General features: G+C 44.4%; 1 protein-coding gene across 2 annotated transcripts in view; it reads right to left on the bottom strand.

The window, feature by feature from the left end:
• LOC139757792 (DBH-like monooxygenase protein 1) overlaps nucleotides 1-27,356 on the bottom strand; it is a 798,273-nt gene that overhangs the window by 147,501 nt on the left and 623,416 nt on the right. For both annotated transcript variants that reach the window (XM_071678612.1, XM_071678621.1), the window contains one exon: nucleotides 13,766-13,852. The gene's annotated coding sequence lies outside the window, so the exon portion shown is untranslated. The remainder of the gene's footprint in view (nucleotides 1-13,765; nucleotides 13,853-27,356) is intronic.

The following is a 27,356-nucleotide window of genomic DNA, read 5'->3' as shown; positions in this document are numbered from 1 at the left end:
AGTTAAATGACATCGTTCGGTACTTAGTACTTAAACAAAAAAAAAAATGATTATGGAGACAAATTTTCCCTTTTCTCTCTCCATTCGCGAAAATCTGGTTCCGAATTTTGAGTCTGTCGAACTGGCAACTGGTGAACCAATCAGAGCGAAGCTGTTGGCCCTCTCACGAACTGCCTACTGTGGGGAAGTGTGATCCGTGCAGCCCATCAGAATTATGGGCGTCATCACGAATGAACCCAGGGCTGGAGGTCCTGTGTGGGTCTGCCTGAGAGAGAGAGAGAGAGAGAGAGAGAGAGAGAGAGAGAGAGAGAGAGAGAGAGAGAGAGAGAGAGAGAGAGAGAGAGAGCAGGATCTCACTATTGTGTTAAGTAGGGAGGACAGGGGAGGAGTCACGTTAAGTAGAGACGTTAAGTAGTGAAGGTAGGGGCCGCGTCACGTTAAGTAGCGAGAGGCAAGGGGATGAGTCACCTTTAGCTGTGACAGGAGAGGATGCGTCACCCTAAGAAGTGACGGGAGAGGATGCGTCACGTTGAGAAGTGACGGAAGGCGCTACATCCCCCACATCAGGACGACCCACAGTCACTACGTGGTGACGGTCCCTTACCAGTGAGGGACCTCGAGAATCCTGAGGGCAGGTCCTTCCTGCTGGCGGTGAAGGGAGAGCCAGGGTGTCCATCCCCCAAACTGGCCAGGGTATACAGACTGACCAGGAGGAGGAGGAGGAGGAGAACCCGCTCTCACACACCAGCACGAACTGTATCACTACGGGGAGGGTTGACTTCCGTCTTACTCTGTCTATAATAGCTTAAAGAATCCCTAAAAGAACGTATAGAAGTATATAAGAACCCCCAGAACAATGATGGAATCCCGCTTGAATACTAAAATTCCACCCCGTCCTTTAGGGTGTTACGTAATTTTAATCCTAAAACAAAAAAAATTTACTCTGCATATACATGAAGAGAACCGTAGATGAACGCTCACAAACCAACACTAGATCTGTCCATCGGACAAATGTTAACTTTCATTTGTGTGGACTGGACCAACCGCTGACGTGGAAATATCCACACAAACAAATATTAACCGAAATATATTAACACTCACAGCAAACACGTGCCAATATATGTACTGACATGACATATACATGCACATACAGTATTCGCAGACATGTATGGACATACACCTATATATATACATACACTCATAACCAACATGTATTTGTAGCTATATTTTATGGGTGACGTTGGATCAGGGAAATAATTGAATTTAAAAAGTGAAATACATACGGTAGACACAATATCATGTGAGTCACACACAGCACCAGGGGGTCAAGACCAACATGGGTCACAGTACTAGGGGGTCAAGATCAATATGGGTCACAGCAGTAGGGGGGTCAAGGCCAATATGGGTCACAGCACTAGGGGGTCAAGATCAATGTGAGTCACAGCACTGGCGTCGAGGACCAACCTGGATGGTTTTAACCAACACAGCCCCTCACCCGCACACCACTAGTGACAACAAACACCGACAGTGTTTATACATTGGAAACTGTGCCCTGACATATCCTCATACTAAAGATACTTGACAACATCCTCCACAACAAGGGGAAAAAAAAAAAGAGTTAATCCATCTGTAATTTAGAGATGGCTGCCAGCCTAGCTTCATCTCCAAAAGTTTCACCTTCCAAACCTTCATGCTCTACAACTGACCTCACAGCCACGTTACACTTCCCTGATGCTACTATTAATCAACAACAAACATGCAACAATGAATGACGCATCTAGAACAGTGGCTCACTTAAAAGTGAACGTCTGCATTTCCATGACAGACATGGATCCATCCTACACCCTACCATTACACTATAAACTCCTGCTTAAAAAAAAACCACACACACACACACACACACACACACATGACATTCACTCCCAATGCCAGACATCAACACAAAGGCCATGAATACACTAAACGCCCATCTCAACACATCTTGGACGAGAAGAATAACCCTTTACTTATTCTCCACAAACAATTCGTCCGCTCCACCCTAAACTACGCCTCACCTGCGAGGTTACCCATCCTGTCACATACAATGAAATACCAAACTACACACACAACAAACACACAGCACAATCACCACTAACCTGACCATCACAGAGGATCAAGACCTGCACAATCAACGAAAAATATAACGTAACCTCAATGTGTTCAACACCAACGTGTTTGCAACGGATACTGACCCTCCCCGTCTAAACTACCTTATGACCAACAAACAAATCCCGGGTAGAAATAATTCCTGCTCCACACCTCAGCAACATGTGCTAACGGATTCCCTCTTCCTAAACAAGCACGACACACACAAAACGTATACATATATAATCACGCGACAAGCAATAAACAACTGCCCTCCCCTCCTCCTATACCAGTCTTAAACTCCATTCCATCAAACTACGTTCCCTAGGCGTGTACGAGTTACACTTTCTCCTCTGCGATCTGGACGCAAGCTTAACATATCACAAGACCTGCTCATGACAAAGACACCACTTCTGAAGACACGGTGCACCTAAACCTCATCTGTTCAATGCTTACCCAACAAGGTAACATCATCATCATCATCACACTGCTTGACTTGTGGTCCAATCTGGTGGACATGGCCGGCTTAGTGAGCTCTGCATGAGTCCCAGAGAAGGGGAGCCTGGTACTAGAGAGCGAGGTAATGGTACGTCGATACACATACGTAATATCAGTATCTGCAAACGAAGCTACGACGTTACACTTAAAGGCGAGAATCATATAATGAACACCTTTAATCTCTTATTTCCTAAATGGACATATGAACCACACTCCCTTGATGGTAAAGGCGAAGATCTCGAGTATATGTCTGTGCCTACCGACACTGCAGCTCCCGTCATGGTTAGGAGTCAGGTCGTGGTAATGCCCCGAGGAGCGTAGCGACTGGTCGCTTTCCGGAATATATCTATGTTAAGCTGAACTTGAACTTTGTGACGAGACGACCAAAAGGTGGAAGTTTGAGGCGAGTGAGCGAGTAGTAAGCGAACATGTGGAGGGCCGCAGGGCGCAGGAAAGCACGAGGGATTTTTCTCCGAGCGAACTGTAATTTCGGTTTAAACATACGAAGCTTTTCGACCTGCTGTACTGCGTTGGCTGTGTTCCTCTGTGGGGTCCTAACCTGGCAGGTCACACAGGCAACAGGTCACGCAGGAGGCATCAACGGGAAGGTCACAAAAATAGCAACAAGTGACAGGTCACAGAAGCAGCAGGTCACACAACCAGCAACACCTGGCGGGTCACACAACCAGCACCAACTGGCGGGTCACACAACCAGCGGGTCACACAGGTCACAACTGTGGACGGAAATAGAAAAAATCAATGAAAACAAAAAAAAGTTTGGAAGAGCGAAAACAGGAAATGAAAACATTATGTTCCGACGAAAGTCGAGTCTTGCAGTGATCAGCTTGACTCAGTGAAGCAGACTTGCAGTGATCAGCTCGACTCAGTGAACCAGACTTGCAGTGATCAGCTCGACTCAGTGAACCAGACTTGCAGTGATCAGCTTGACTCAGTGAACCAGACTTGCAGTGATCAGCTCGACTCAGTGAACCAGACTTGCAGTGATCAGCTTGACTCAGTGAACCAGACTTGCAGTGATCAGCTCGACTCAGTGAACCAGACTTGCAGTGATCAGCTCGACTCAGTGAACCAGACTTGCAGTGATCAGCTCGACTCAGTGAACCAGACTTGCAGTGATCAGCTCGACTCAGTGAACCAGACTTGCAGTGATCAGCTCGACTCAGTGAACCAGATTTGCAGAGTTCAGCTCGACTCAGTGAACCAGACTTGCAGTGATCAGCGTAACTGAAGGGATCAGAGTTACGGTGATAAACAGCCGTCAGGGGATCAGACTTGCAGTGATCAGCCTGCGTCTGGGGATCAGAATTGCAGTGATGGGATAATGCAATGGATTTCCTCTCCAGGATCACCACATAAGATACAACTGCAGTGACCGATAAGAACACCATCCTGGTGGCAGTGACCGATAACAGCACCAGTCTAGTGGCAGTGACCGATAAGAACACCATCCTGGTGGTAGTGACCGATAAGAGCACCATCCTGGTGGCAGTGACCGATAACAGCACCAGCCTAGCTGCAGTGACCGATAACAGCACCAGCCTAGTGGCAGTGACCGATAACAGCACCAGCCTAGTGGCAGTGACCGATATGAGCACTAGTCTAGTGGCAGTGACCGATAAGAACACCACCCTGGTGGCAGTGACCGATAACAGCACCAGCCTAGCTGCAGTGACCGATAACAGCACCAGCCTAGCTGCAGTGACCGATAACAGCACCAGCCTAGTGGCAGTGACCGATATGAGCACCAGCCTGGTGGCATTGACCGATACCATCCTGGTGGCAGTGACCGATAGTGAAAAATAAGGACGCCTTGCCTGGTAGACAGTGATCAGAAACCCAAGAACACTTATGCACCTTAAATTAGGTCTCTGATTTACCTAAAAACATTTATGCACCTTAAATTAGGTCTCTGATTTACCTAAAAACACTTATGCACCTTAAATTAGGTCTCTGATTTACCTAAAAACATTTATGCACCTTAAATTAGGTCTCTGATTTACCTAAAAACACTTATGCACCTTAAATTAGGTCTCTGATTTACCTAAAAACACTTATGCACCTTAAATTAGGTCTTCGATTTACCCAAACACTCCTTTTAAAGTAGGTCTCAGACGTGGACAACACTATCTCCTTTAGGTAGATCTCTAATCAGCTCAGCATCAATCGTTCATACTTCACGTAATCCTCACACGCGTTCCTCGTCCATTACTGGTATTTTCCAGAGAAACGGTTCGACATGTGAAGGACAACAATTAGGAACCAATTCACAAGTTCAAAACGGCTCCATCAAAACTGAATGAAGCATTCAGACCTCGCAGCAGTTAAAATGCTCACATGTTTACTGCCCAAACACCTTGTTATAGATGACGAGGATTGATAACGTTACTCACTGCCCAGAGAGATGAGTAAGAACAAGTTATTCATGATGTTCACATTCACTCACCAGCTGTCACGAATGATGCACTGAAACAGGTACCCGTTATCCACAACCGTGGACCCACAACTTAATGATAATTATAATATTAACAATAATAATAATAATATTGACAATAATAATAATAATAATAATAATAATAATAATAAAATATAATAATAACAGTACTACCACTACTACTGCTAATAATTATAATTATAATAATAATAATAATAATAATAATAATAATAATAATAATAATAATAATAACAATGATAATAATAATAACAATAATAAAAATATAATAACAATAACAATAATATCTAAATCTCTTCTGCCATAGTAAGAGTCGCGTATGGTGGATAGATGATAACAAATATTTTTTCAACGATCTTTTAAGTTAATGCGACGTCCACAGGTGGGCTGAGCGGTACCAGGTGCCCTCACTGACAGACCATCAGATAATCTGGCGAGGGAGAGGAGAGAGGGAGGCAGGGAGGGAGTGGAGGGGAGGGAGAGAAGGGGCGGATAGTGGTGGAGTAGACTCGGAGGTGCAGCAGAAGGGAACAGAGAAGAGGAGAGATACGAAAGGGGAATGAGGAAGGTCACAGGAAATACGAAGAGGAAGGGAGAGTACTGCGGGTGAGGCAGGGAGATGACGGTGGACACACCCTGTGTGTTGACCACACTGTGGGAGGAGGGAGTGTAGGGCGACACACTGGGCGAGAGGCAGACTCTTCTAACAGATATCTTACATCATCACCTCAGAATCAAAGCCAAGATCCAAGGGCATCATTAAAGGCCAACAGAGGCCATCTTTCAAGTTCCAGACCTTACCACAGCTTCATGCTGCTCACGTAATTCAAATGTGCAACAGTCCGCATACGACTGTCATCTGAAAGCCTACAAAGGCCATTTTCATACTGGCCTGCTACTGATTGTTGCGCAGCCTTTAACCTGCGGAAGCCCCATAAAAAGAATCCTGGGGTTGTATAATTACACACACACACACACACACACACACACACACACACACATATATATATATATATATATATATATATATATATATATATATATATATATATATATATATATATATATATATATATATATAGTAACAAGCACAGTTTTTCATACAACACATAACACCCTCTTGACAGCAGGCTTCGAACCACTACAATTTGTGTGGTAACTTGGAGTGCTAAATACAACGTTATGCAGTCCCCAGCTCCCATTCAAATGGTATCGGTTCGAATCCTTCTGTCAGGAGGGGATGAAATGGTTATATATATATATATATATATATATATATATATATATATATATATATATATATATATATATATATATATATTCTGGATATTACACAGTATCTTCCTGTTTCAGCTCACAATGGATTACTTACGAGGTACTAACTGAAAGGTTCACGTCATAACGATGGATACATTAAAGTTAGGGAAGAGAATCCCTCGTTTTCTATAACACGTTATAAACAAAAATGGTTGAGAGAAAAAAAAAAAGGCAATTTCTGAGGTTCCTCACCGACAACGTATTTCTGGAGGTACGAAACATACAAAGACCTCGTCCTGTCAGTTAACGGAGAGGTGTACGTTAGTCTTTTTCACGTCCTAACGCGTTATTCCGCTGTCACGAAGGTTGATGTGTGTCTCGCATGTGACCAAAGAAGGTCCTCCAATATGAGATCAAAAGATCAAAGTGAAGGTCAAGGTTCGTAAGTATAATGGCTCTGTATCGTACGGCAGCCAGTGCAGCTGCTGGCCGTTGGCCACGCATGCGCCTCTCTGCTGTAGCTCTAAACTGGAAGTGTTGTACTGCAACTGCTCTGTAGCGGCACAGGTAAAGACTATAGTCTTTGGCAGTGGTCTGTTGGGTTTCAAGGTACTAACTTATTACCTCTCACTCAAAAAAGCTAATTTTTTTTCACACGTTCCGTCTCTACCCAAGCTAGGTAGCGTCAGGAACAGATGATTGAACTCTCGAGGGAAAAATAAAAATCCTCTTTGCTTCCTGGTTCTTTCTCCAAGTCCTAGTTTCAGAAAGTGGTAATATAGGTGGGGAAGGCTTCAGAGCCCCTTCCCCACTCCGTCCCTCGAAATCACCCTGTACGATACGCTCCTTAATGCCGGCCAATCCCGCCGTTCCTTCAGTTAACGGACATCGTCAAGGAAAAAGAGTAATTCTCCTGGTTCTTTCTTCCCCCCGTAATGTGAGACATTACCTAGGGTGCTTCGGCACCTCATCTTGCTGTCTCTCTTACTGTTGATAAAAGATTTCCTAACCTTGGCTGACCCTCCTCCGCTCGCGCGTCTTTGAACGCAACCATCACCTCACCAGCCCCGCTGTTCATCCCCTGAATAAACACACTGATCACAGGACATTAAGTAATTTGGTTCTCGCGTGTGCCACCGTAAGGGGAGGTCAGGGTTGGCTGGGTATAATTCCTGCAGTGGTTGGTTATCCACGCGTATACTGCTCTAATTAGCGATAAGGGAACGTCACCGCCCACAGGCTGCGGGCCCGGAGCTGCCCTTGCCAAGCTCCCTGACAGGCAATACACATCGTACTGCCTCAAAGTTTTAGTTTTTCTTCTTTTTGCGAGAGAGAGAGAGAGAGAGAGAGAGAGAGAGAGAGAGAGAGAGAGAGAGAGAGAGAGAGAGAGAGAGATTATCTATTGGTACTGTTTGGGCAGAGAATTCTTTGCTCGTGGGCCACACACACAAAAAAAAAAACCATGGTGAGAGTTTGCAAAAATATACGCTCGCGCGCGCGCGCGCACACACACACACACACAGGTGGACAAAAAATCACAACAAAAGAAGCCTTGACGTGAATACCATCTAGTAAGGTATATATACTTCAGGGATCTGTGGGTGAGACGGATACAGGAGAATAATCAAGGAGACCAAACTCCCTGCTGGCAATTATCAAGTTTAAGGATACGGGACACATGAAGCAAGCTCTCCACATCCTACATGAGGCTAACATTAGAATAAGCTTCTCAAGTTAGGACACCGCGCTGAAAGAAGCACAGGGAACTATCAGACAAGGTGACGTAGCATATAGCGTTGCTGACCATGAATCACGTGAGGGGGGGGGGGGGGCGCCCGTTTTCCGAATCCTGAGTAAGGCAATCAGCTGTTCATCCTCCCTTCGAGAATAGTCGATAGATGGGTCTACCTAACTTAGACTGAAGTGTGTGTGTGTGTGTGTGTGTGTGTGTGTGTGTGTGTGTGTGTGTGTGTGTGTGTGTGTGTGGGGTACATATAGAATTCTCTGTCCGTAACACACAACACACAATTAGTAATCACATTCACAAGTAAGGACAAATACACAAAAACAAATTCACAGATATATATTTCATGAGAAACAGATCTGAGTAAGAAGGCGGCTTAGTGGGTCTCGATAGATAATTAAGTAGATACCGTAACCTTTATACACTCAGCCAAAGATAGATGAAATAGATAATCAATTACATCGTACACTCCATATAGAACCAGACCTCAGGAACGTACAGGAACAGACCTCAGGAACGTACCTTAGGAACGTTCGAGACCCAACTTTAGGAACGTAGGGTACGAGGTATTAGGAACGTGTGGAACCAAACCTAAGGAACGCACAGGACCAGACGTAAGGAACGTACGGACCAAACCCCAGCAAAGTATAGAACCAGATCGCAGGAACGTACGTACAGGACCAAACATCAGGAACGTTAAGGGGTCCAGACCTCAGGAACGCCCGGGACCGATCCTCAGGAACGTACGGAACTCGACCTTTCCCGGCCATGAATACTACAGAGCGCTGAATATTAGAGGCTCACTCCCAATGTAAAGGTCACCCGACATTTTCTTGACGAGGGATTACAAGAGGAGATCAACCCCGGTGCCCCGACACACACACACACACACACACACACACACACTGCTCGCGAGGGACAGTAATGACGACGACGCATTTCTTCCACCATGGGACAAACGAGGTCGGCCACATCTGCCTCATAATGAACAGCCGAGGAGAGAGAGAGAGAGAGAGAGAGAGAGAGAGAGAGAGAGAGAGAGAGAGAGAGAGAGAGAGAGAGAGAGAGAGAGAGAGTGTATATATATATACACACAAACTAGTAACACCAGAAAGTGTCGAGGGGCAAGAAGGAGCAGTGATGACTCTCTCAGTGATGAAGAGTGTCACTGTGCACGGGGATGTCGCGAGGCAGATGATGATGGTGGTGAGCCACAAAGTGCCTCTCACGTTGACGATACATACGAACACGGAGGGAGTTCGTTACTGACACGAGGATCAGTGATGGTTCATGGGGGCGCACCGTCACCTGACACTGGTAGCAAGAGAAGTTAATATGAATGCAGTCTTAGACATGTGTCTATTTTCCCTCCTCGTCCAGCGGTGTAGTAGTCTTAGACATGTGTCTATTTTCCCTCCTCGTCCAGCGGTGTAGTAGTCTTAGACATGTGTCTATTTTCCCTCCTCGTCCAGCGGTGTAGTAGTCTTAGACATGTGTCTGTTCTCCCTCCTGGTCCCACACCACAGACATTCGTCTCTCTCTGATACGTTCCTCTCACACGGATGGCCATGATGAGGTTGGGAGCTCCAGAATAACCCCCCCGGCCTTTAAATGTAACACATTCAAGTAAATGAAGAATTCCAATACATTGTTCAGTTCTGGTCCATTACTAACATCAGAGGTCAAGCCTGGCCTGACCTGCACCACAGTACAGTACCGTAGGTCACATGCAGCCGACCACACCCCAAGCACACACACACACACCACTGCAGCTCTCACGTTTCCTATGGATATCTGATGCCAATTATAAAGTACACATTCCATTAATTGGTTTATAAAACTAGTACCTTTCATAATAAACTCTTTCTTAGATGTATGGCAGAATGTACAGGCAACTTTGGCCACAGCCACCCAGCCTTACCGAAGCTCTTACGTCTGACAGCAACCCTCGTCTAACACCAGCCAGAGCCGGAGGGTATATATGGCCAGCTGACCATCACCGGGGCAAAAGGGAGCCAACCACTTGGTGATAATACAGGAGGCAAAGTTGAAGTCATTTTCTGAGATTAGAAAAGGAAAATAAAAAAAAACTTTCAGGCGGAGCGCAAGTTCTAACGCTATAAACTGATTCGCTAATAAAGAGCGAAGAGTCAGTTACGTGTTACATGATGGTTTTTAAACGTTAGGAAAAAAACGAATGATTTGCTTACGATAAAACACTGCTCTGGTACCCGCTAGGTAGAGACCACTAGGGGAGTAATGTATATAGTTATATTCAGGTAGAAACCACTGGGGAGTAATATATATATATATATATATATATATATATATATATATATATATATATATATATATATATATATATATATATATATATATATATTTTTTTTTTTTTTTTTTTTTTTTTTTTTTTTTTTTTACTTTGTCGCTGTCTCCCGCGTTTGCGAGGTAGCGCGAGGAAACAGACGAAAGAAATGGCCCAACCCCCATACACACGTACATACACACGTCCACACACGCAAATATACATACCTACACAGCTTTCCATGGTTTACCCCAGACGCTTCACATGCCTTGATTCAATCCACTGACAGCACGTCAACCCCTGTATACCACATCGCTCCAATTCACTCTATTCCTTGCCCTCCTTTCACCCTCCTGCATGTTCAGGCCCCGATCACACAAAATCTTTTTCACTCCATCTTTCCACCTCCAATTTGGTCTCCCTCTTCTCCTCTTTCCCTCCACCTCCGACACATATATCCTCTTGGTCAATCTTTCCTCACTCATTCTCTCCATGTGCCCAAACCATTTCAAAACACCCTCTTCTGCTCTCTCAACCACGCTCTTTTTATTTCCACACATCTCTCTTACCCTTACGTTACTTACTCGATCAAACCACCTCACACCACACATTGTCCTCAAACATCTCATTTCCAGCACATCCATCCTCCTGCGCACAACTCTATCCATAGCCCACGCCTCGCAACCATACAACATTGTTGGAACCACTATTCCTTCAAACATACCCATTTTTGCTTTCCGAGATAATGTTCTCGACTTCCACACATTTTTCAAGGCTCCCAAAATTTTCGCCCCCTCCCCCACCCTATGATCCACTTCCGCTTCCATGGTTCCATCCGCTGACAGATCCACTCCCAGATATCTAAAACACTTCACTTCCTCCAGTTTTTCTCCATTCAAACTCACCTCCCAATTGACTTGACCCTCAACCCTACTGTACCTAATAACCTTGCTCTTATTCACATTTACTCTTAACTTTCTTCTTCCACACACTTTACCAAACTCAGTCACCAGCTTCTGCAGTTTCTCACATGAATCAGCCACCAGCGCTGTATCATCAGCGAACAACAACTGACTCACTTCCCAAGCTCTCTCATCCCCAACAGACTTCATACTTGCCCCTCTTTCCAAAACTCTTGCATTCACCTCCCTAACAACCCCATCCATAAACAAATTAAACAACCATGGAGACATCACACACCCCTGCCGCAAACCTACATTCACTGAGAACCAATCACTTTCCTCTCTTCCTACACGTACACATGCCTTACATCCTCGATAAAAACTTTTCACTGCTTCTAACAACTTGCCTCCCACACCATATATTCTTAATACCTTCCACAGAGCATCTCTATCAACTCTATCATATGCCTTCTCCAGATCCATAAATGCTACATACAAATCCATTTGCTTTTCTAAGTATTTCTCACATACATTCTTCAAAGCAAACACCTGATCCACACATCCTCTACCACTATATATATATATTTTTTTTTTTGTTCATACTATTCGCCATTTCCCGCGATAGCGATGTAGCGTTAAGAACAAAGGACTGGGCCTTTGAGGGAATACCCTCACCTGGCCCCCTTCTCTGTTCCTTCTCTTGGAAAATTAAAAAAAAAAGAAAAAAAAAGAGAGGGGAGGATTTCCAGCCCCCGCTCCCTTCCCTTTTAGTCGCCTTCTACGACACGCAGGGAATACGTGGGAAATATTCTTTCTCCCCTATCCCCAGGGATGTATATATATATATATATATATATATATATATATATATATATATATATATATATATATATATATATATATAGTTATCTTTACTGGTGTTTAACACCGAAGAAAAAATAAAATACAGAAAAAGAAAAAAACGACAAGGACTGATGAAATTTTTACTACAACGACCTTGGCCGTCAGGTCCCCCCCGAGAGTTGAGCGAGAGAGAGAGAGAGAGAGAGAGAGAGAGAGAGAGAGAGAGAGAGAGAGAGAGAGAGAGAGAGAGAGAGAGTGCATAAATTCAGGGGATCCGAGACTCTGGCTTCGGGAATGCGAGTCCACCACCTACGTTAATGGAATTAAGAAACTTAAGAGGCGCTTGTTAGTGTCGGATGACTCCGACATTTCAGTGTGTCGCCAACTCCAACATTTCAGTGAATCTCCACCAAAATGACACCGAAGTTTCACCGTGTCTTCGCCAGTGACACCAACATTTCACCGCGTCTCCAACAAAGTCACGAACATCTAAAGTGTCTCTTCACCAACCACCTAAACATTTCACTGTCTCTCTATCAACGGCCTTACCATTTCACTGTCACTACCATTTCACTGGATCCTCCTCACTAAGGATTCTAATATTTCACTGCGTCTTAACCAACGGTTCCAACAGTTCCCACTCCCCCCCCCCCTCTCTCTCTCTCTCTCTCTTTCAACGAGCCTAATATTTCACTGTCTTTCCTGCGACGAATCACCATTTCACTGTGTCCAAGAAAGCCTCCAATTTTTCACTGTGTCCCCCCACCAACGACCTCATTCCACGATCCCCCCTCCCCACAGCAAAGTCTCCAACACTTCACCGCGTCTCCAACATCACACGGCGTCTCCACCAACCCCATGATAACTTACGTTCCCCCCCCCCCCTTTTTTTTTTAAGAAAATGAAAAACTTGTTCACTGGCTGGACAACACCCTTCCTCGCCACACTCCGTGGGATGTGTATCGTCTTCCTCCTCAGATCCCCTAATGCTCCCTCAGTGGCTGGAGCATCTAATAATACCTTATGACCTGTGGTACTCAGGTAATCCCCTCCCCAAGCACATCCCTACCTGGCCTATTACACTACAGAATATCAACATAATAGTGTGAGACGTATGTATAGCTTGGGAATTCGCTCCGTAACGCGAGTATTAACAAGTCAATGGAAACGCAGCTACGCCTTACCGTGCGTATATCTCAACATCAGTTTTGAGGGTATGTCGCCTCCTCGACAGATTGCTGTCATGATCAATCAGCTTGTTTGGAGACGTCGTCCGCAAGCCTATATGTGTACTGCCTTCCACACTCAAGCTGGCCTGATACACATTGCAGGCATCTGTCTCGTGTGTGTGTGTGTGTGTGTGTGTGTGTGTGTGTGTGTGTGTGTGTGTGTGTGTGTGTTGTTGAAACTGTTCACCAGATGACTTATAACATGTTCACGCTGCTTTCTCATAGTGTGTTTATGGCACTTATACTTCTTCTACTACTACTACCACTACTACACACTACTATCAACACTACTACTACTACTACTACTACCACCACTACTGCTACTACTACTACAGCCACAGCTCCTCCCACCATGACGTCCAATACCAACACCAAATAACTGAGACAACATACCGTGCACCGTCTGCAGCTTCTCATACTCTTGGCTCTTGGTTTCTGTACTGACCCTTACTACGAAAGAGCGTCCCACAATTCACGATTCTGTAAAACAAAAGATAAAAAAGTTTAGTGTACAATTCCAACCTCACACGTAATGAAAATCAACTCTTACGGACCTGCTTTATGATTCTAATGCATGCTGGAGGAGGAATGAGTCCAGAGAGAGATGAAATCCTAGTTTTGTGAGTTAAAGGGTAACTCAAACAGGACTAGCTTGGAGTCCACAAAATCTGACATACGCCAAAAGTACGGCGGCAGAAAGATTAAATCCCGCTTCGTACGTCATCCATGTACTAAAATGTGTTTACAGAGAATATCTGAAGGGAAAACTGCCTGGAAAGCGCCACGTCCGAGGACAGGCTGAAAATCCCTTTTCTGTTCCAGTGATACTGCAACGGGCGGGCAGGGAAAAAAAACCTCGAAAACAGCGTAACACATCAAATCCCTAAACTCAGAGGAACTTCAGCTAAATTGCATATGCATTCCCAAGCAGCAAAATAAATAGAAAGATAGATTAATAGATAGATAGATAGATTAATAGATTAAAAGCACGCGGAGGCGAAAAATCATTTTCGATCATGCAATTTTCTGCACGGCTGACCACCACCAACTGTGGATGTATCTTTAATAACACATGAGTCCCTCCCTCCCTCCCAGCAGCACCTGCACTCTCACGGTGGTGTTCTGGCCAACCAACAGCCTGCTCCCCCTCCTGAAGATACCACCCAGTACACTCTCTGATGGGGTCGGCAACAGAAGCCCCCGTGGCTCGAAGGAGGGGACAGGGGTCGATTGCGTAACGGTGCGAGCAAGTAACTCGCCCAATACAACAGTCTTCGCGGGAATTCATATAGATTAACTGTTGTTCTTGTTGCTGCTGGGTAGTGTATCAACGCTTGTGTGGATTATCATGCAGTGGGGAATGTGCCATACGTTCATTCAAGTGGGAGGCCTCCCTTGGAGATCCCGTACCACTGTTCACCTACAGACCCAGCGCCACTGCTCTCCTGCCGTTCACAGCTTCGAGTTTTAGAGAAGAGTAGCGGTGGGGGCTTTGTGTAAGGGATCTGACCTCCACACTACTGTTGCTTTTGTTCAGTGTTCTGCTCTAACACCTCTGCTTCTACTACTGTTATTATCAGCTACTGCTCAAACGATAGCCAAAAACAATAGCACAAACCACTACTTCTGCTGTTTACTTTTACTGAAAATAATTCATGCTAACTGTTTAACATAAGCTAAGTTACTTCCCTGCTACACATGCTAAATATAGCAGTAATTCTCATCCCCAGACGCTGTTGACTACCTTTTAAACCGAGGGATTACAATGCCATCCAGCCCCTCTGGCTTTTCTTGCACGGACACAATTTCTTCCTCCAGAGAGCTGCCTCCACTCCCGGCCTCCTCCAGACAGCTTTGATAGTTTAAGTGCATGATGAATTCATTTCTGGGCCTGAGAGGCCTCGCAGTCTTACTTGGATCCCATCTTTCACGAGCCACTTCGGGTACGTCGCAAGGAGGAGGACTGGGGCGAGACTAATGCATTAGTGCGTCGAACCGAGCCAAACTGTTCCTCCTGTGGATTGACTCAATACAGAGGATACGTCAGAGGAAGTAAGATCGGGAGAGAGAGACCGAGTCCATTAGTGAGTCGAACCGAGTGAATCTGTCGCTCCTGAGGACAGACTCAGTCGCGGTAGGAGTACGAGGAGGCGACTGGCATGGATGAGTACGTTAGACTGCGCTGTCTCTCCTGTGGACTGCCTCAATACGGGGACACAGCGGAGGACAGTAAGTAACTGAGCGGGACGAAGGTCAGTAGCGAGTCGCACCAGAACGAAGCTGTTCTTCCTGTGGACTGACTCAATGCAGGATACGTCAGGGGTGACGCACTGGTCGACACCAACCGGGTCATGAACGAGTCGAACTAGGGAAAAGTAATGCCTCCTGCAGACTTTCCACAGGGTTTCGTTCGGTATAGAAAAAAATATATATATATATAATATGTATATATACATACACAGTGCACTGCGTCCTGGGAATATTAATATACAACATATAAAAACAGGAAACGTAACAGAGAACAATTAACTGCTTGTTTTGGACTCATCTGAATTACCGGCCAGTCCCTACTGACTGGAACACATACGTGAGACACATGATGATACACAGCAGGCTAACAGGAGAGTCCAGGCAGTACCGACAGTGGAACTCGCCTCACCTCACTTAACGTAAACCTTCTATTGGGTCTTGGGGGCTGACTCAGTCCCCACAGCCCGTTGTAGCGGGGTTTGTGCCCCGTGTATGTTATGCAATATGGCTCGTCTGGTACACCTTGGAAGACCCTATGCAGTTCTTGCCATGGAGTTCCACGTCCCTGTCTGTAGCACGGTGTACAGACGTGGGCCTCTGAAATTCATGCCATTATTTTTCCGCCCGACGTTTCCCTCGGCAACTCTGTGCTCCTCAGTGAATCTTAATTTCCACGTGCTCTCGACTCTTGATACTCCAGCGAGGAATTATCTATGCTTACTGGTTAGATATTACGACTTCAAGTGGTAGAAGTGGTGCTTAGACCAGCGTCAATTGCTAGTCTTGCTGTACAGAGAAATTCTCAGTGTTGAACCTGCATTATTTTACCTGACACCGTTAACAGTACCTACTCAAGCTCTCGTAATGATTGGATTTTTTTTTATCCTTCATGATATGACGTTTGGCTGTGCACAGTATTTCCTCTTATTGTGTTTCTTCAAGTAACATATATATATATATATATATATATATATATATATATATATATATATAATGTAAGGCATGTGTACGTGTAGGAAGAGAGGAAAGCGATTGGTTCTCAGTGAATGTAGGTTTGCGGCAGGGGTGTGTGATGTCTCCATGGTTGTTTAATTTGTTTATGGATGGGGTTGTTAGGGAGGTGAATGCAAGAGTTTTGGAAAGAGGGGCAAGTATGAAGTCTGTTGTGGATGAGAGAGCTTGGGAAGTGAGTCAGTTGTTGTTCGCTGATGATACAGCGCTGGTGGCTGATTCATGTGAGAAACTGCAGAAGCTGGTGACTGAGTTTGGTAAAGTGTGTGAAAGAAGAAAGTTAAGAGTAAATGTGAATAAGAGCAAGGTTATTAGGTACAGTAGGGTTGAGGGTCAAGTCAATTGGGAGGTGAGTTTGAATGGAGAAAAACTGGAGGAAGTAAAGTGTTTTAGATATCTGGGAGTGGATCTTACAGCGGAGGGAACCATGGAAGCGGAAGTGAATTATAGGGTGGGGGAGGGGGCGAAAATCCTGGGAGCCTTGAAGAATGTGTGGAAGTCGAGAACATTATCTCGGAAAGCAAAAATGGGTATGTTTTAAGGAATAGTGGTTCCAACAATGTTGTATGGTTGCGAGGCGTGGGCTATGGATAGAGTTGTGCGCAGGAGGGTGGATGTGCTGGAAATGAGATGTTTAAGGACAATGTGTGGTGTGAGGTGGTTTGATCGAGTAAGTAATGTAAGGGTAAGAGAAATGTGTGGAAATAAAAAGAGCGTGGTTGAGAGAGCAGAAGAGGGTGTTTTGAAATGGTTTGGGCACATGGAGAGAATGAGTGAGGAAAGATTGACCAAGAGGATATATGTGTCGGAGGTGGAGGGAACGAGGAGAAGTGGGAGACCAAATTGGAGGTGGAAAGATGGAGTGAAAAAGATTTTGTGTGATCGGGGCCTGAACATGCAGGAGGGTGAAAGGAGGGCAAGGAATAGAGTGAATTGGATCTCCATTTTTTAATAAATTCCACTGCAATACCATCCAAACCTGCTGCCTTGCCGGCTTTCATCTTCCACAAAGCTTTTACTACCTCTTAAGACTCTGTTTACCGAATCACTTTCCCTAACCCTCTCACTTTGCACACCACCTCGACCAAAACACCTTATATCTGCCATTCTATCATCAAACACATTCAACAAACCTTCAAAATATTCACTCCATCTCCTTCTTACATCACCACTACTTGTTATCACCTCCCCATTTGCGCCCTTCACTGAAGTTCCCATTTGCTCCCTTGTCTTACGCACTTTTTTTACCTCCTTCCAGAACATCTTTCTATTCTCCCTAAAATTTAATGATACTCTCTCACCCCAACTCTCATTTGCCCTCTTTTTCACCTCTTTCACCTTTCTCTTGACCTCCTGTCTCTTTCTTTTATACATCTCCCACTCAATTGCATTTTTTCCCTGCAAAAATCGTCCAAATGCCTCTCTCTTCTCTTTCACTAATAATCTTACTTCTTCATCCCACCACTCACCACCCTTTCAAATCAACCCACCTCCCACTCTTCTCATGCCACAAGCATCTTTTGCGCAATCCATCACTGATTCCCTAAATACATCCCATTGTTCAAGTGTTACAAATGGCCATTGAAAATTGTATGTATTGTGACGTGAATACATTTCACCTTTTATATATATATATATATATATATATATATATATATATATATATATATATATATATATATAAAAGGTGAAATGTATTCACGTCACAATACATACAATTTTCAATAGCCATTTGTAACACTTGAACAATCTCCTAACTTTAGTCACGTAAAAGTTTCTGCTGCAGAAATTTCCATACATACAAATGAATTTTTTTTGTTTTGTTTTGTTTTGTGTGTGTGTGTGTGTGTGTGTGTGTGTGTGTGTGTGTGTGTGTGTGTGGAGAATACAGGGCAACTGAGCAGTAAGTGTTCAGTGTCTTCATCGTGGTAGTTGCATCGTGGGAATGAGGGGGTCTTGAGATATGCTGAACCGGTGCTTGTAGTGTTGTAGGGATATGGTGACGTCCAGAGCATAAAGGAGAAAGTGTGACTCGTGTATGACTGAGGAGTGTGGTTGCTGATGGGTGTATGGCTGGTGAGGTGATGTTAAAGACGAGAGTTGGAAGGGCGGCTGTTTAGTACTTGTAAGGTCATTTCGGTGTATACATATTATGTCGGTGTTGTGTTTGTTGAAAGGGAGGACCTGTGAGTATAAGTTGCTGAAGTGTGAAGTGTTCGTCGTTGCTAGGTAGCCTGTCTGCTCTCAAAGGAGTGGATGAGTAAGCGCGTGAGTCGTTGTTTAGGATGGAGCGGATTATTTGTCTGTCGAGGATGCTGAAGGGTTCTTTATCTTGTCCACATCTGGTAACAGTTGAGGTTCTAACGGCATTTAGTTTGCTTGTTGTTTTAGTGTTGCTGTTTTTGGTCTGGGGAGTGAGTGTGTGTTGCATGAAATACCCAGAATAACTGAAGTTTATTGAGTGGAGATGACTAGCCATACAAGGCGACAGAGGGTGAAGGTTAAATTAGTTTCTGTCTGGGATTGAAAGGGTGATTTAAGAGTTTTGTAGACTGAAAACTTTCTGCTGTGGGGTAAACCATTATTCTAATTCTGTATTGTAGTGTCGCATGTTTGGTTTTGCTTTTGTGGTGTCTGGGTGCTGTAATGTGATTGTAAGGTCGTCTGCTTGTGAAAAAACCTTTATGCTGTGGTCAGCATGAGGTAATAGGAACACATGCAGGAAGAGACTGAAGAGGACAGGAGAAAGAATTGCTTCTTGGGAGTCTCTTTGGTAGAGATTAAAGGTTTTGGAGATGAAGGCAGCTAAGAAGTAGAATAACGCCTTTTTGACTCTGTTGTGGAGTGTGGTATCAAGAATCTTTTGAGTCAGGATGAGTTGAAGGACAGTGTCAAATGATTTGTTGATGTTCATTGCAACTAAAACTGTGCGGGATGGGGGTTGTGTTTAGTTGAAGCCTCCCACCATGTGGTGTCTGATGTCTATGTGTGGTAGTGGAGTGACCGCGTTTGAAGCCTAGCTGTGTGGGTTAGAGTAGAGTATTTTGCGTGATTCTGTTGTAGATCAGTGTATCAAAGAGTGTGGATACTGAGAACAGAAGTGAACCGTGGTAATGGGAAGAGGGAACGCCGAGAGGTTTGAAGGGTTCTGGGATTAGTACCATGTCGGCAAGCTTCTAGATGTCACGAAGTTTGTTGTGGAACCTTGACTGGTTGAAGATACTTGTAAATGTTTGGACTGCAACTGGGCCAGTGTTTTGATTGGAATTCTCGTCTGGAGTTAAGGCCTGTTTTCAAACTTGTTCGCACTTTCCCGCGCATCGAGACAGCGTCAGAAACAGATAAACAATGGCTTCATTTGATCATATCCACACTCTAATTAGTTTTCAGGAGCGCCAGCTACTGTCCGGTATTGAATAATTACTTAATCAGTCATCACAAAGCAGTGGCATACCATGCTACCTTCTCAACCACTGGTCTCTCCCTAGCCATGCTGTGGTAACATACCAACACTGATTAACTCACGTCACCTGCTTTGAGAGAGGAAGAATTATTGTATCATCGTTCAACATCAGGAATAATATAGGCATGGTGAGGCATGAGGCTGGAGCTCAAGTTTATCCTTACTACTATATTTACAACAAAAAGTGAAGGGATGCATGTCGTTGGTGATGGGAGGCATGACATGTTCATGTTCATTCTACCTTATGACTTTTCTATAAACATTTCCTTCAGGCACATCAGTCCTGCATAGTATCTTTTTTTCCCTTACCTGTGAAGGTATTTTTTTTTTTATCTACCTGTCTTCCGTCCGGCGTATGCCCCAGGGAGTGAAGGGTGGGAAGAGAGCATCTGCTCTGCTATCTTATTCTTCTACTGCTTTTAAGGACATTGCTTTATTTGTCTGTGTTAAGGCCAGACCATCTCGACTGAACCTAGGGTCTGTATGGTCTGCATATATCTATGTAACTCTGTGTCATGCATAATTCACTGAAGCCAAAGCCTTCTATCCATTGCCAAGCCCCACGGACATATCTCTGATTTCCCCTGACTGCTTTATATTCCCTTGTTCAACCCAGTGGCAGCATATCACCCCATGAATACCACATCATTCCCATTCACTCTGTCCCGTGCAAACCTCACACCCTCCTACATATTCAGGTCCCGATCCCTCTGAGCATATTTCACGCCATCCTTCCATCTCCAAATTGTTGGTCTCCCCCTCCTCCTTGTTCCTCCCAATTTTTACACTTAACACCGTCTTAGTAAGCCTCTCCTTGCTCATCCCCTCCATATGTCCAAATCATTTCAGCACAATGTCTTCAGCTTTCTCATATTTACTCGTTTTATTACCATCTCTCTCTCACTCTATTATTCCTTACTCGATCAACCCTCCCAACACCTACCTTAAGCATTACATATCTAACACATCCACTCTCTCCTGTACTTTTTTCATGTACAACCCACACCTCGCATCCATACAACACCGTCGGAGTTATCATTCCATCAAACATACCCATAATTGCTTTCAAAGGCAGGGGCCTCTCCTATTGCACACTCCTCACTGCACACACAACCTTATCCCCTCCTCATCCACCTTACTTGAAGCTTCCATGGTTCCACTCGCCACCATGTCCACCCCCAGGTATAAAAAACTCCTTTTCCTCCAAATTATCTCCATTCAAACCCAAACTCCAGCCAACCTGTCTCTACCCCTTGCTTAACTTTGTGCTTTTACTTGCATTAGTAACTCTTAACTTTCTCCTTTCACACATTCTCCTAAAATCAAGACACCAGCTTCTGCAGTTTCCCCACCGGAACTGTGTCATCAGCAAACAGCAGCTTACCTCCCAGGTCCCCACCACCCCTTAGAGACTGCAAGCCTATCCACACCTACAAAACCATCTCATTTACCCACTCTTCCCCCTCTCACTATCCTATAGATTAACAGTTCAAACAGCCATGGTGAGATTAACCTAACCTGGCAGCAGACCCATCTTCACCTGGAACCTCTCTCTCTCTCTCTCTCTCTCTCTCTCTCTCTCTCTCTCTCTCTCTCTCTCTCTCTCTCTCCTGTCTTCCGACTCGCACACACGTCTTACTCTCCAAACAGAAACTCCTCACTGATTCTATCCTCCGTTTAAAGATTTGACTTGGCGGATAAGCTCCGCCTCATTTCACTTGATTGTCAGGCTTAATATATCAATACTCGGTCAATTTGCAGCTCCATGTACAAAAACATCGTCAATATTTCTTTGGGTATAATCATTTATTTGAATATAAACCTTTCTTGATGATAAACAATAATCTGTAGCCAGATGAAATATAAAAGATGACTGAGATGATTAAAGTCACTGATAACGTTAATATCTAGAGAAAATATGGGGGTATCAAAAATATTCGTAAAGGATCCAACCAAAATGGTCACCTGATAACATTTAGTAGTTATACTCTGGATTTCAATTAGTGTTCTGTCCATGGTAAACACTTTGAAACATTTGTGATAGCTTTATTTTGGAGACATAATTACAAAAAATACTTGCTGCAGGTTGAGTCAGTTAAACGGAAACGGAAATGAAAGAGAAGGGGAATCATATTTATGACATGCTTACGAACGGAGCTGGCAGCTTTGACGATCATTAATGAACATATGTATTAAATGCAGATATTCTATATAATCTTGTCAAAAGAAAACGGCATATTATATACTTTTCCCATAAAAATGTTTGGTACCATCGAGGGAGGAAGCGCCTTGGAAGGAACAGCCAAGTGGTCTGAGGGAAGAAAAAAATCTTTGGTTTCAGCTAATCATTTGTTCCCTCGCTGACTACATTCCCTTTAACGGTGAGTATCTGCCTTTAAATATGATGTCTGATCAAATGACGATATCTAATACTACAACATAAACAGTTAATGGCAGGATGAGTTGACTTAATCTGATCATTTCGTATTCCGTAGGAACGATAACTGCTGGGACTTGGGCGATGACGGAGGAAATATGAATAACGGTGACGCGGCGAGTAACAAACGAGTCTAACTAGAACCATCATCATAAATGTCCATAACTACTCTTCTGCCCTTTGAGACGCATTCGAAACAGACACCAACAGGGGTGTGGGGTTTTTTTTTTTTTTTTTTTTTTTTTTTTTTTTTTTATACTTTGTCGCTGTCTCCCGCGTTTGCGAGGTAGCGCAAGGAAACAGACGAAAGAAATGGCCCAACCCCCCCCCCCCATACACATGTACATACACACGTCCACACACGCAAATATACATACCTACACAGCTTTCCATGGTTTACCCCAGACGCTTCACATGCCTTGATTCAATCCACTGACAGCACGTCAACCCCTGTATACCACATGACTCCAATTCACTCTATTCCTTGCCCTCCTTTCACCCTCCTGCATGTTCAGGCCCCGATCACACAAAATCTTTTTCACTCCATCTTTCCACCTCCAATTTGGTCTCCCTCTTCTCCTCGTTCCCTCCACCTCCGACACATATATCCTCTTGGTCAATCTCTCCTCACTCATTCTCTCCATGTGCCCAAACCATTTCAAAAACACCCTCTTCTGCTCTCTCAACCACGCTCTTTTTATTTCCACACATCTCTCTTACCCTTACGTTACTTACTCGATCAAACCACCTCACACCACACATTGTCCTCAAACATCTCATTTCCAGCACATCCATCCTCCTGCGCACATCTCTATCCATAGCCCACGCCTCGCAACCATACAACATTGTTGGAACCACTATTCCCTCAAACATACCCATTTTTGCTTTCCGAGATAATGTTCTCGACTTCCACACATTTTTCAAGGCTCCCAAAATTTTCGCCCCCTCCCCCACCCTATGATCCACTTCCGCTTCCATGGTTCCATCCGCTGACAGATCCACTCCCAGATATCTAAAACACTTCACTTCCTCCAGTTTTTCTCCATTCAAACTCACCTCCCAATTGACTTGACCCTCACCCCTACTGTACCTAATAACCTTGCTCTTATTCACATTTACTCTCAACTTTCTTCTTCCACACACTTTACCAAACTCAGTCACCAGCTTCTGCAGTTTCTCACATGAATCAGCCACCAGCGCTGTATCATCAGCGAACAACAACTGACTCACTTCCCAAGTTCTCTCATCCCCAACAGACTTCATACTTGCCCCTCTTTCCAGGACTCTTGCATTTACCTCCCTTACAACCCCATCCATAAACAAATTAAACAACCATGGAGACATCACACACCCCTGCCGCAAACCTACATTCACTGAGAACCAATCACTTTCCTCTCTTCCTACACGTACACATGCCTTACATCCTCGATAAAAACTTTTCACTGCTTCTAACAACTTGCCTCCAACACCATATATTCTTAATACCTTCCACAGAGCATCTCTATCAACTCTATCATATGCCTTCTCCAGATCCATAAATGCTACATACACATCCATTTGCTTTTCTAAGTATTTCTCACATACATTCTTCAAAGCAAACACCTGATCCACACATCCTCTACCACTTCTGAAACCGCACTGCTCTTCCCCAATCTGATGCTCTGTATATGCCTTCACCCTCTCAATCAATACCCTCCCATATAATTTACCAGGAATACTCAACAAACTTATACCTCTGTAATTTGAGCACTCACTCTTATCCCCTTTGCCTTTGTACAATGGCACTATGCACGCATTCCGCCAATCCTCAGGCACCTCACCATGAGTCATACATACATTAAATAACCTTACCAACCAGTCAACAATACAGTCACCCCCTTTTTTAATAAATTCCACTGCAATACCATCCAAACCTGCTGCCTTGCCGGCTTTCATCTTCCGCAAAGCTTTTACTACCTCTTCTCTGTTTACCAAATCATTTTCCCTAACCCTCTCACTTTGCACACCACCTCGACCAAAACACCCTATATCTGCCACTCTGTCATCAGACACATTCAACAAACCTTCAAAATACTCATTCCATCTCCTTCTCACATCACCGCTACTTGTTATCACCTCCCCATTTACGCCCTTCACTGAAGTTCCCATTTGCTCCCTTGTCTTACGCACCCTATTTACCTCCTTCCAGGGGTGTGGGTGCTGATCAGAAAACAATCTGAAAGTGGCTTCGTAAAAACCAACAGCCGGGAGGACCAGGTTAGCGTCAGCGATGGGTAAATTGGACCATTTTGATAAGGACTGTGCACGGAGAGGAGTCCTCTCGCTCTATGAGGGAGAAGGGAGACCTTCAACACACCGGACGCTATGCTTGTGCAGGAGCCACCCACCCGTGAACCTCATCACCCCCTTAGCTAGTAGCTAGGCTTGTGGAAGCCCCGATGTTTCGCTTCAAGTGAGTGCGAGGTAGGAGGAATGTTTTGATGACAAGACCTAATCGTAGCTAGGAATAAGTGCTTGGTAATCATCAATTAAAGGCGGATAAAGCTGTAAACCTCGACGAGATCCAGAGTGAGTGGTAAAGTGTTGGACAATGATGGATGGCTTGACAGATGTGGTAATGGTGGACAGGAGGGATTCGCACTGGTGCCCTACTAATGTTCAGACCAAAATATGGACACGATTGTCATGACGCCATGAACCATGCATGAGTGTTCCAGTAACAACTACTTTCAAATATCACAGATGATCCTCTTAACGTGATGGACAATGCCTCGTACGGCTCTAAAATTCAGCACAAAGCCCCAATCAACGATTACAATTTAAAAGTGGTATAAATCGACGGCTCACACAATAACACTTGCTCATGACCCAACCCACGCAAAACCGGGAACGGCTCTCTACCTCGTCGCATCACAGGACAGAACGAATGTGTCAGACTGATCAGGTGGCCCATGATAATGGACGTAAGAGTGCTTGAGCTCTCACCACTAGAGTAATTCAAACACTATTGAATTGATCTGGGGCTCAGGTTAAGTCCGGGGTTAAAATGAATAATTTAAACGCCCACTAGAACCCCAGAGAGATAACGAGATAGTGGGACAGAAGCAGTGAGTGAGTGCGGAAGGTTGGGGGGGGGGAAACTATACGTTACAAATTAGCAAATAATGAGTAGTAGATTATGGTTGATCAGCCTACTGGAGAGGTTCGTGATGAGCCAGACAAACGCTACTGATTCGAACAGCGATGAGGGTGATCAAATAAATGATGAGGGTGTAGACAAGCGAGATCTGGCGAGTAATATGTAATATGCAATATGCAGATTAGGTTAGGTTGAATTATGAGGGAACACGGTTGGATATGTTTAATTAATGAGTAGCTATGGTTGAAATGTTTCCCATTATTACATACATGAAAATGATATAATAATATGTAGATTGTAACCGTATTATTTTTCATCCATACATGATTTCTAGCCATGGGAGAGAAAAATACAGAGCGATGGCGCGGTCGGTCGGTGGGTGGAACAGCCAGCCAGCCGCCCGTCAGCTGTGACTTCAAAATGAATGACCAGCTCCTTTAAATTATTTAATCACTTTCTTGCTCCCAACGCTCACAGTAAGTTTTGAGGAATGTTCTTCTCACAGAATTTTACATTACATTTTCGTCTAAAATCCCTCCATTAAAAAAATAAAATAAAATTGAAACTACAGTGAACTGTACATAGAGGCTGGCGAAAACTACAGCTGTATCGTTGTGAAAGGTGGAGGGCAGAGAAAGTAGATTATGGAGAGAGAGAGAGAGAGAGAGAGAGAGAGAGAGAGAGAGAGAGAGAGAGAGAGAGAGAGAGAGAGGAGTAAATGACGGAAAACCGAGGCGCGGGGATTCAGTTTAGTCAGACTGATAACCAAATAGACTCTTTAGTCTCCCCTCCCCCCCCCCCACACCGTCATGCATAATGTGGAGGAAGTACAGTGGTCTTCCACTACCTACACCATATATTCGTAACACCCTCCACAAGGCATCTCTATCAACCCCTGTCATATTATTTCTCCACATTCTTCGCAGCACAAACGTGATCCACACATCCTCCACCACTCCTGAAACCACATAGGAAGACCTTCCTTCCCAGTTTGGTGCTCTACGTATGGCACCAACCCTCGCAATCACCACTCTCCTCTACAACTCACTCAACAAACTAGTGCCTTTGCATTTCAAACATTTTTCTCCTCCTTGCCTTTACACGGTGACAATATATAAACATTACGCCAATCCTCAGCCACCTCGCCTTAAACCATACATGTACTGGAAACCCTAAGTAACCAATCAACAAGACAGTCCTCCCCTTTCTTTTGAAATTCAACCGCAGTCTCATCCACTCCAGCTGTTTTGCCATACTTTATATTACGCTCTTGTCATGACTCTCTCGCTCCGCATACCTCCACGTTCCAGACAGCCCATATTTGCCACCTCATCATCAGACATTCATCAGTCATCAGTCCACCATCATCTCTTCATGCCCTCTTTGTCTTCAACCACTTCCCCATCTGCTCTCTTCGCTGATGTTTCCATTTGTTCTCTTGTTCTCACACTGTTCACCTTCTTCCAAAACATATTCTAATCCTCCCTGATGTTTCTAGATACTCACTGTCGGGAACTCTTATTTGCCCTCTTTTTGAGCCTCTCCACTTTCCTCTTGTCTTCCTCTCGTACATTCCCAATCACTCGCACAATTTCCCTGCAGGTAACGTTCCTACAACTTTCTATTTTTCGTTCATTAACAACTTATCTTCCTCATCCCACTACTCACAACCCTCAGTCACATG

The sequence above is a fragment of the Panulirus ornatus genome, chromosome 2 (assembly GCF_036320965.1).
Source record: "Panulirus ornatus isolate Po-2019 chromosome 2, ASM3632096v1, whole genome shotgun sequence".
NCBI classification, from domain to species: domain Eukaryota; kingdom Metazoa; phylum Arthropoda; class Malacostraca; order Decapoda; family Palinuridae; genus Panulirus; species Panulirus ornatus.
Note: the sequence above shows the minus strand (reverse complement) of the source record. Positions and strands in the feature narration are given on the sequence as shown.